This window comes from Zingiber officinale, chromosome 3A (assembly GCF_018446385.1).
Source record: "Zingiber officinale cultivar Zhangliang chromosome 3A, Zo_v1.1, whole genome shotgun sequence".
NCBI lineage: Eukaryota > Viridiplantae > Streptophyta > Magnoliopsida > Zingiberales > Zingiberaceae > Zingiber > Zingiber officinale.
In genome coordinates, this window is record NC_055990.1 from 107554406 (window position 1) to 107565083 (window position 10678).

At 37.0% G+C, this 10678-nt stretch overlaps 1 non-coding gene across 1 annotated transcript; it reads right to left on the reverse strand.

Moving 5' to 3' along the window:
* Positions 1-10211: 10211 nt before the first annotated feature.
* On the reverse strand, positions 10212-10316 carry LOC122054521. Its single transcript, XR_006132813.1, has one exon. It is a non-coding gene; the product is annotated as a small nucleolar RNA R71 (small nucleolar RNA).
* Between the last annotated feature and the right edge of the window lie 362 nt (positions 10317-10678).

Sequence of the window (10678 nt, forward strand, 5' to 3'; positions counted from 1 at the left end):
ACTCGAAGGCCCGTGGTCCTTGACCACTTTCGTTGGGCAATCACTAGCAATTCGAATGTGATTACAAAAAGAGTACAAGAAATGCTAATGAAGCAAAACACAAAGCTGTACCGACAGAAAAGAAAACTTAAGGAGCAAGAGCGCGTTGTTGGAGCTTTGTCAGCGTCGCTGGAGCATAGAGCAGCAAAGCAATCTGGGAATTCTGAGAGTTGTGTTGTTTGAAGCTCCACCCCTGGGGCTTCTTTTATATGCTGCTCCGGGCGCCTGGATCCCTTCCGGGCGCCCTGGTGCGACGTGGTAAGTCCAGTCAGGATGCTTCACGTGGCGAGGCGACGCAGAGGATACTTGCCTCCGGGCGCCGGAATCCCTTTCGGGCGCCCGGATCCCCTCCGGGCGCCCGGACCACCTTTTTCCAGAGATTCCTTCTCCTGCAAAACAAGGTTAGTCCGAGGCAAAATATACCCTGCAACACAGATTGTTAGCACAATGAATTAACATAAAAAGTATGACTTAGATTCCGTCTTTCCGAGACCGGAATCTAGTCACGATCTCGACTTAGATATCCGAAATGGATCTAAGCCGGATCGACGCCTAATGTTCCCTTCCTGGGAACGCGTCCTCGCAGTCACTCCCCTCCAGTGACTTACCTCACTTATCTGCCAGACGTCTGGTCAGCCCGTCGACCTGTCTGGACTTCGTACCAGCTATCCGGTCAGCCCGTCGACCTAGCTGGACTTCTTGCCAAGCGTCTGGTCAGCCCGTCGACCCGCTTGGACTTATCCTGCACACTCGATCAGAGTGTTAGATCAACAATAAATCTAACTTAACCTATTTGTCATTCATCAAAAACTGGGTTAAATCGTTAGTGCTAACCGCACCAACAGTATCATCAACCCCCTAAATGATTTCTTAATGCTAATATCCCAGGGTACGAGATCCTATATTGTTAGACCCTTGATCAAGGCTAGTGATTTGGAATTAAAAGCAAGATTAATACTGTTGGTTGCTACTTGGAACACCATTCTATTTCCCATATACAAAATTTTGTATAAGCACAGAACTTAACCTAGGTACCCATGTGCTCTACTGAAGTTAGACTTGGATTGCAAATGATGCTTAACAGTATTAATCCAAGTTGCTCTTTAGAAGTTAAACTTGGATTGGAAACGATACTTAACATTTTTACTCCAAGTTTAACCTATGTGTTCTTCAGAAGTTAAACCATATTAAAAAAGTTAATTAAATATCTATTTCAAAAATTGACTTCCAGGTTAAACATGACAAGACACTAGGTCTTCTTGGTTATAAGATCATCCACCACTTCCTAGACAAAGTCTTTCAAAGAAATGAGATATTTAACTTCTTATAGTAACCCTAGGTTTAACTAAAAAAAACTCAATAGAAGCACAAGATCGAAACATGAAATTGAAAACCTAAAAATAATAGCCTCTTGTGTTGGTATTTCAGGATCCATACAAAGAAAGCAAACCAGTACGCAGCGGGATAATAGACTAGTTGTACCTTTCTTTGTAAACAAAAGACCTCTTGATCTTTTGTTGTATTCCTCTCCTCCTCTTGGACGTCGTGTGGGCGACGATATACCAAGATGAAATCTACCCGAACCACTTCTTCTCCTCCAAGACTCTCGATCCACCAAGGGATGCCAAAATAGGAAATTTCCTTCTTCTTCTTCTCCTCCAAGAAATCGACCACCGAGTGCTTCTCCTCTTATTCTTCTTCCTCTCCAAGCAACCGACCACAAAGATTTACCAATCCTTGATGCCGCCGACCCTAAGGAAGCAAAAGAAGAGACAAGAAGAAAGGTGCCGCCGGTCCTTATGGGAAAGAAAACAAAGAAAGAAGATGAAGAGAGAGGGCCGGCCACAAGGAAGAGAGGAGAGGGGGCAAGGCTTAGGTTGTATATCTCATGAGGCACGCTCTCCTTCTCTTTTATAAACCTTGGTCATGACAAAAAAGGAAAGTTTTTAAACATAATTAAAACTTCCTTATTTGTGGCCTCGCCTTAAAAAGGGAAATTTTAACAACAATTAAAACCTCTCTTTTCTAAATTTCCTATTGTACATGGCAATAAAGGAAAGTTTTAAAATGAATCTCTCTTTTAAAACATGTAGACAACTACAAAAAAGAAAAGATTAATTAAAACTTCTCTTTTTAAATCATGGTTACAAAAAGGAAAGTTTTATCAAAAATTAAAATATCTCTTTTAAACATTATAGATAACTACAAATAAGGAAAGATTTTAACAAAATTAAAATCTCTCTTTAATCTTTAGTAGATAGCTATAAAAGGAAAGATTTTAAAAATTTGAAACTCTCTTTTAAAACCATGAGGATGACTATAAAAAGAAATTTTAAAATTAAAATTTCTCTTTTAAATCCCTTCATGAATGGCTACAAATAGAAAGATTTTAACAAAAAATAAAATCTCCCTTTAGTTCTAATGGTGTGGTCGGCCCCATGCTTGGACACCAAGCATGGCTTGGGTGGCCACCTCTTGGGCTCCAAGCAAATGCTTGGCCGGCCCCCTTGCTCCAAGCAAGGATATGTCTGGCCCATTACTTGGGTAAGAAGTGGACTTGGTGGATACAAGGCTTTATAGAGGCTACAACAGGAACCGAGAGGAGAAATTAGTTTTGGCCTCCTGATGAGCTTGAGCTTCCTGTGTTCGCCCTGAACACTCAACTCAAGTTCATCAATAATAACTCATACCACTAAAGAGTTATTATTGAACTATCGTACCAATCCCAAATTACATTATGAGCTCCTTCTTATCATGAGTGCATTAATCTCCCTGTGTTTAAGATATCGAATGTCCACTAATTAAATGAGTTACTGACAACTCACTTAATTAATATCTAGCTCCAAGAGTAGTACCACTCAACTTCATTGTCATGCCGGACTAGGTCCACCTGCAGGGTTTACATGACAATCCTTATGAGCTCCTCAAGGGGGGACATCACCAACCTAGATTACTAGGATACAGTTTCCTTCTATATAGTCAACAACATACCATATAAATAATATTATTTCCAAACTTATCGGGCATATTGATTTAATGAACTAAATCTCACCCATTGATAAATTAAAGAAATACATACTAAGTATATGTGCTTGCTATTATATTAGGATTAAGAGTATGCACATCCATAATAACAGAAGTTTTATTCTTTTATGCATTCAGTATAAAAAGAAACAACCTCAAATGGTCCTACTCAATACACACATAGTGTACTAGTGTAATTTTATAGTTAAGATAAACTAATACCAAATTACATACAACTATTCCAATGGTTTGTCCCATTCCATCTTAGTTGTGAGCTACTATTTATAATTTATAAGGAACTGATAACATGATCTTCTGTGTGACACTATACACCATGTTATCTACAATATAAATTAAATGGACAACTACATTTAACATAAATATAGACATTTGATCAATGTGATTCTTATTTCAAAATAAATGTTTATAAAAAGCTAGCCTTTTAGTATATATCCTAACAATCTCCCCCTTATACTAAAAGACTATGCTACCATATATACTACCATACATCTGATTTCCATCCTCTCAACATGGACATCAAAAGCTCTCGTTGGAAAGGCCTTAGAAAAAGGATCTATCAAGTTATCTACTGATGTAATATTGGTGACAACAACCTCTCCTCGTATTAGGTGGTACTTGCGCTCTATGTGTTTACTTACATTATGGGCTCGTGGTTCCTTCGAGTTTGCTACTGCACCACTATTATCATAATAAATTGTAATAATTTTGGGCAAACAAGGAAACACATATAAGTCCATTATGAAGTTTCTGAGCCATACAACTTCTATGGCTGCCTTAGAGGCTGCCACATACTCAGCTTCCATGGTGGAGTATGAAACGCATTTATGCTTAACACTCCTCTATTGTTATGGCTCCACCTCCTAAAGTAAACACATACCCTGAGGTTGACTTACTATTGTCCCTATCTCATTGGAAATCTGAATTAGTGTAACCCACAGGGAGCAAATCATCTGCCTGGTAAACCAGCATATAATCTATAGTCCTTCTCAGGTACTTTAATATATACTTTACGGTAGTCCAATGTCCCTGTCCTAGATTACTTTGATATTTGCTAATCATGCTCACGGCAAAACAGATATCCGGTCTCATACATAGCATTGCATACATTAGGCTTCCAACAACCAAAGCATAAGGAACTGCCTTCATGTCTTCTATCTCCTTTGATGTTTTAGGACACATCTCTTTAGATAAATGTACTCCATGTAGAAAACCTTTCTTGGAGTTGTGCATGCTAAAGTGAGCTAGGATAGTATTGATGTATTAAGCTTGGGATAAGCACAATATTCTTTTCTTGCGATCTCTTATTACTTTGATCCCAAGAATATGTTCACATTCTCCCAAATCCTTCATATCCAACTGCTTGGACAACCATACCCTTACGTCTGACAACATTTTGACATTGTTGCCAATGAACAAAATGTCATCTACGTATAGTACAAGAAATGCCACCATGTTTCCGTCACTCTTCTTGTATACACAAGACCCACCCGGTCACTGAATAAATCCATAAGACTGGATCGCTTCATTAAACTGGATGTTCCAAGATCTCTTGCTTCATCATATGTCCAGGGATCAGGTTCATGTTCACTAGGAATCAAGTCCAAAGACTCTCCCAAAAATAACCCTTCCACTACGATGAGACATTACATGTAATTGTGCATCATTTGTGACACGTGTTGCAGTTTCTTGTGGTATCTCATCTTGTACAGTTGGTACTAAATTAGACGCGTCTTCTCTAATTTCCTCAAGAACAATTTTACTCATGGGTGTGTGGTTCATTACATAGTCCTCTTCTAAAAATTAGGCATTGGTGCTAACAATGACCTTCTGATCTTTAGGACTATAAAATAAACCACCTTTCGTTCCTTTAGGATAACCCACAAACAAGCGAACTTCTGTTCGTGATTCCAACTTATCAGTGTCTCCCTTCAGCACATGTGCTGGACTACCCAAAATTTGAATATGCTTCAGACTAGGCTTACGCCCATTCCACAATTCTATGGGAGTAAAGGGTACTGACTTAGAAGGTACCATGTTCAGAATGTATACTGTCATTTCCTGAGCATATCCCCAAAATGAATTTAGTAATTCTGAATAACTCATCATTGATCTAACCATTTCCATAAGAGTCTTATTTCTTTGTTCTGCCACACCATTCTGTTGGGGTATACTAAGTGCAGACAGTTGGGATTGAATCCCGGCCTTTGATAAGTAACTCCTAAACTCTCCTAAGAGGTACTCTCCACCACAATCAGACTGTAGTGTCTTGATACTTTTACCATGACGTTTCTCCACATCAGCCTTTTACTCTTTGAACTTATTAAAGCATTCAGACTTACGGCGCATCAAGTAAATGTACCCGTATCTCGAATGGTCGCCTATAAAAGAGATGAAATATTCAAAACCACCTCTTGCCTGGATAGTCATAGGTCCACACAAATTAGAATGAACCAATTCCAACACATCTTTGGCTCTATACCCCTTAGCCTTAAAAGGTCTCTTGATCATTTTTCCTTTCCAATCAAGACTCGCAGGTTGGACAGTTTTCCACCACATATGAACCCAAAAGTCCATCTGCTATTAACCTTTGAATCCTACTCAAGTTAATATGACCTAGCCTTAGATGTCAAAGATATGTTTGGTTCATTTTCGAAGGCTGCTTTCTCTTATTTGAATTAGAAGCTGTGTTATTAATTTTCATTTGTTGCATTGTGGGAGTTATTGGATTAAGAGTATACAAATTGTCAACCAACGTACCAGAACAGATAATCTCCCTATTTTTCTTAACAACCATTTTGTCATCAAAAGAAATAGAATATCCATCCACAAATAGTATAGAAATTGAAATCAAATTCTTTCTAAAACTTGGTACATAAAGGCAATTTCTCAAAATCAATGTTTTATTCCTATCAAAGGATAAATAAACATCTCCCACTATAACAGCCACCACTTTCGTAGCATTACCCATGTAAACGGTGATTTCTCCTTCATGTAGTCGTCAAGTTTCCTGGAACCCCTACAATGAATTACAGACATGATCAGTGGCTCCCGTATCTACACACCAGGTACCGGTAGATAACACCACTAAACATGTTTCAACAACTAATGAATAAGATACACCTTTATTATTCTCATTTTTGAGAGGACAGTCCACCTTAGTATCCAAGTTTTTCTTTCAATCTATATAGTTGAGTCCAGTAAGTTTGTTCTCTTTCAATATAACAGCAAGGGGATTGAAGATAATCCTAAGAATCACAAAACATTTGGTCAATACTTTAGAATTTAAAATAATATTGATTCCTCAAATAATATCATTTAAATTTACCAACTCCTCAAACACCGTGAATTTTATATGCCACGATAGTGTGGACGTATACAAATTCGAACATTTGTAAGAGAGAGTTTTACCCATTAATTTTATTATCTTGTCAACTTAACTTTATGATAAATAAAATTAACAGTTGGTTTTTCTTCGGTCACACAAATAATAGCAGTGACTCCGATGGGGAGGATACTATTAAATACACATAAATGTATACCATTACTTGATACTAAGTTCATTAAATATGATTGTGCCCCTTCAGATGGAGAAGATCACACGCTCTTAAATAATTTCCTATAATCATCCATTAAGAAAGTTTGATCTAGTGATCCGCAAAGAAACTCATCCAATGTGGAGGAAGGCACTCAGAGCCAACGTGCAAGTTTGAATGCATCACTTACAAACCAGTAATGGAGACCGTGGAATTTAATTAATTCCTCTCCCACTTAGTTATTTAGAAACGAGGAATTTTAACATGCACACATACACAGGCACACACAGCATAAAAGGCAATAAATAAGAAAAATAATTTTTCAACTATTATGGCCTTATCCAATGCTGTCCTCCGTATGCCACCAACCCCAGCCACCGCCAAAGGATTTACATTGTCGCGTCCATCATGCTTCCTTTTCCGCTGTGCCTCCAGTGCTCAATTAATACCACGCCTCGCAAGGATACGATCGTCGATAAAAATAAAATTTTACATTTATCGATCCTATATTCCACGAAGGAATGTACATATAATCTAGATCAAACAAAATGTAAAATCCTAAAACTAATACAGCTCCTGCTGTATTTAATAATTACAATCATGCACACACCTAAAATGCCCTCGACATGTCCAAGGGTCCAATCACACACAAACACAATATGGCCATAATAGTTGGATCTAGGATGCCTGCAACCATAGAGTTAATCTATTTGCACATCCTACTATTATCCCACCTAAATATGTGTATGAAAAATGCATAATTTAACTGAAAACCAAACACACAGAGGGATAAACCTAGCTTTAATACCAATTGTTGGTTGCTACTTGGAACACTGTTCTGTTTCCCCTGCACAAAATTTTGTACAAGTACAGAACTTAACCTAGCTACCCATGTGCTCTACTGAAGTTAGACTTAGATTGCAAACGATGATTAACATTATTAATCCAAGTTGCTCATCAGAAGTTAAACTTGGATTGGAAATGATACTTAATATTTTTACTCCAAGTTTAACCTATGTGTTCTTCAAAAGTTAAACTATATTACAGAAGTTAATTAAATATCTATTTCAAAAATTAGCTTCCAGATTAAACATGGCGAGGCACTAGGCCTTTTTGGTTATGAGATCATCCACCACTTCCTAGACAAAGCCTTTTCAAAGAAATTGTATATTTAACTTCTTACAGTAACCCTAGGTTTAACTAAAAAAACTCAATAAAAGCACAAGATTGAAACACAAAATCAAAACATGAAATCGAAAACCTAAAAACAATAGCCTCTTGTGTTGGAATTTCAGGATCCACACAAAGAAAACAAACTAGTACGCAGCGGGATAATAGACTAGTTGTACCTTTCTTTGTAGACAAAAGACCTCTTAATCTTCTGTTGTATTCCTCTCCTCCTCTTGGATGTCGTGTGGGCGACGATCTACCAAGATGAAATATACCCGAACCACTTTTTCTCCTCCAAGACTCTCGAGCCACCAAGGGATGCCAAAATAGGAAATTTCCTTCTTCTTCTTCTCCTCCAAGCAACCGACCACCAAATGATTCTCCTCTTAATCTTCTTCCTCTCCAAGCAACCGGCCACAAAGATTTACCAATCCTTGATGTCGCCGGCCCTAAGGAAGCAAAAGAGGAGACAAGAAGAAAGGTGCCACCGGTCCTTATGGGAAAGAAAACAAAGAAAGAAGATGAAGGAAGAGAGGAGAGGGGGCAAGGCTTAGGTTGTATATCTCATGAGGCACCCTCTCCTTCTATTTTATAATCCTTAGTCATGACAAAAAAAGAAAGTTTTTACACATAATTAAAACTTCCTTATTTGTGGCCTCCCCTTAAAAAAGGAAATTTTAACAACAATTAAAATCTCTCTTTTCTATATTTCCTATTGTACATGGCAATAAAGGAAAATTTTAAAATTAATCTTTCTCTTTTAAAACATGTAGACAACTACAAAAAAGAAAATATTAATTAAAACTTCTCTTTTTAAATCATGGTTACAAAAAAAGAAAGTTTTATCAAAAATTAAAATATCTCTTTTAAACATTATAGATAACTACAAATAAGGAAAGATTTTAACAAAATTAAAATCTCTCTTTAATCTTTTGTAAATAGCTATAAAAGGAAAGATTTTAAAAATTTGAAACTCTCTTTTAAAACCATGAGGATGACTATTAAAGGAAATTTTAAAATTAAAATTTCTCTTTTAAATCCCTTCATGAATGACTTCAAAAAGAAAGATTTTAACAAAAAATAAAATCTCCCTTTAGTTCTAATGGTGTGGTCGGCCCCATGCTTGGACACCAAGCATGGCTTGGGTGGCCACCTCTTGGGCTCCAAGCAAATGCTTGGCCGACCCCCTTGCTCCAAGCAAGGATGTGTCCGACCCATTACTTGGGTAAGAAGTGGACTTGGTGAATACAAGGCTTTATAGAGGCTAGAACAGGAACCGAGAGGAGAAATTGGTTTTGGTCTCCTGATGAGCTTGAGCTTCCTGTGTTCGCCCTGAACACTCAACTCAAGTTCATCAATAATAACTCATACCACTAAAGAGTTATTATTGAACTACCACACTAATTCTAAATTACATTATGAGCTCCTTCTTATCATGAGTGCATTAATCTCCCTGTATTTAAGATATCGAATGCCCACTAATTAAATGAGTTACTGACAACTCCCTTAATTAATATCTAGATCTAAGAGTAGTACCAATCAACTTCATTGTCATGTTGGACTAGGTCCACCTACAGGGTTTACATGACAATCCTTATGAGCTCCTCAAGGGGTCATCATCAACCTAGATTACTAGGACACAGTTTTCCTTCTATAATCAACAACACACCATATAAATAATATTATTTCCCAACTTATCGAGCCTGTTGATTTAATGAACTAAATCTCATCCATTGATAAATTAAAGAAATACATACTATATATATGTGCTTGTTATTATATCAACATTAAGAGTACACACATCCATAATAATAGAGGTTTTGTTCTTTTATGTAGTCAGTATAAAAAGAAATAATCTCAAATGGTACTGCTCAATACACACATAGTGTACTAGTGTAATTTTATAGTTAAGATAAACTAATATCAAATTATACTACAACTATTCCAATGATTTGTCTCATTCCATCTTAGTTGTGAGCTACTATTTATAATTTATAAGGAACTGATAACATGATCTTCTGTGTGGCACCACACACCATGTTATCTACAATATAAATTAAATGGACAACTACATTTAATATAAATGTAGACATTTGATCAATGTGATTCTTATTTCAAAATAAATGTTTACAAAAGCTAGACTTTTAGTATACATCCTAACAAATACGTATCATCCAACAACAACAGTTTGGGGGTACACTTTGAGAGGACCCATATTAGCACCTGGATAGGTATCTAACTTGTTGCAATATAGTTATGCGAGATGGCATTCCCGAAGATGCAATAAGATTAATAGGATTTAGTTTTTCTCTAACTAGCAAGGTAGGTGATTGGTTCTATTCACTTCCACTAAGAAGCATCTTCACTTGGGAACATATGGAGAAGTATTTTCTTGGTAAATACTTTCTCCCAACTAAGACAGCAAGAATAAGAAGTCAAATCACTAAATTTCAATAAGCAGAAGGGGAGTCATTGGTTGGCCTAGGAAAGACTCAAGGAATTATTATTACAATGTCCTCACCATGACCTATAGGAGTGGTTTGTACTTCATATATTTTATACAGGGATATATTTAGAAACCAGGGCTTCAGTGGATTTAGCGGCTGGCGGTTTCTTGATGAAAATGATGTGCAAGAAGCTTATTCACTCATAGAAGAAATGATAACAAACATAAATATGTGAGGGGCGAGTGGAAATTCAAGAGAAAGCCATACTCATGAAGGCGAAAGAAATGTAGAACAACAAACTATAATTATTAAGGGTATGAATCGGGACACCAACCAAGCAAGACACCCACTTGATTCTTATATCATCACCAACCCCCATACGGAATGGTGTTGAGTAAGGTAGATTGCAAAAAGGATGAAACTCATGAATTAAAGAGGGAATTT